Genomic DNA, 755 nt, shown 5'->3' with positions numbered 1-755 from the left:
AGGCATATACAAAGAAGAGAACTTAAGAGAGAAAGTAGCACACATGGCATACTACCTATTCATCCATCAGCCTTCTGTTTAAATGAGAAGTCTGTGGCAGTTTAATATTTTGCCAACTCTTGCTATGATTTGTCCACCATAGGGAACACCTCCAACATACTTCTGTTGCGAGAGATCCTAATTTTATACAAGAAGTTAAACTGATTTGTTCCAAGGTTCGTCGCTCCTTTATAGCTTCACAAAGCTGCGAGCCATTTCTCCTGCATACTCCGAGAGACAACGGATAAGTTTACACTATTACAGTTCAGGGAGTTGCCTTCAGCCATCAGGGTGGTGTATGAGCCTTCACTGTGAATGCGTCTCTCTGACTCATGTGGTCGGCTTGCCTCCAGCCGGGTAGAAATTTATCACTCCAGCCTTTTCTAGCCTCACCACTTGGGAGGAGGAATGAATGGAAATCAGCTCCTGAACCCCCCAAATTGATAGCACAAACCAAACCAACCCAAACAAACCAACCAATCAAATCCAACCAGGCAAGAAAACCCCCAAACCCCATGACCTTCACTGAAGTAACACCAGCTACACCTTCCATTCCTACCACACAAACTCATGCTAATAAAAGCCTGCAGGCACCTGCTGGCAAGTTAAAGCACCTTGTTCCTGATGCCAGCATTCAGAGAAAGCCACTTTTTTTCCACCTTGAAGCTGGGTCGGTAGCCCGAGAGCAGTGACACGCCGCAGGCGCCGGCAGCCTG

The sequence above is a fragment of the Haliaeetus leucocephalus genome, unplaced genomic scaffold (assembly GCF_000737465.1).
Source record: "Haliaeetus leucocephalus isolate CR32 unplaced genomic scaffold, Haliaeetus_leucocephalus-4.0 Scaffold687, whole genome shotgun sequence".
Classification (NCBI taxonomy): Eukaryota; Metazoa; Chordata; class Aves; order Accipitriformes; family Accipitridae; genus Haliaeetus; species Haliaeetus leucocephalus.
The sequence above is the reverse complement of the archived record's forward strand: the minus strand, read 5'-3'. Positions refer to the sequence as shown.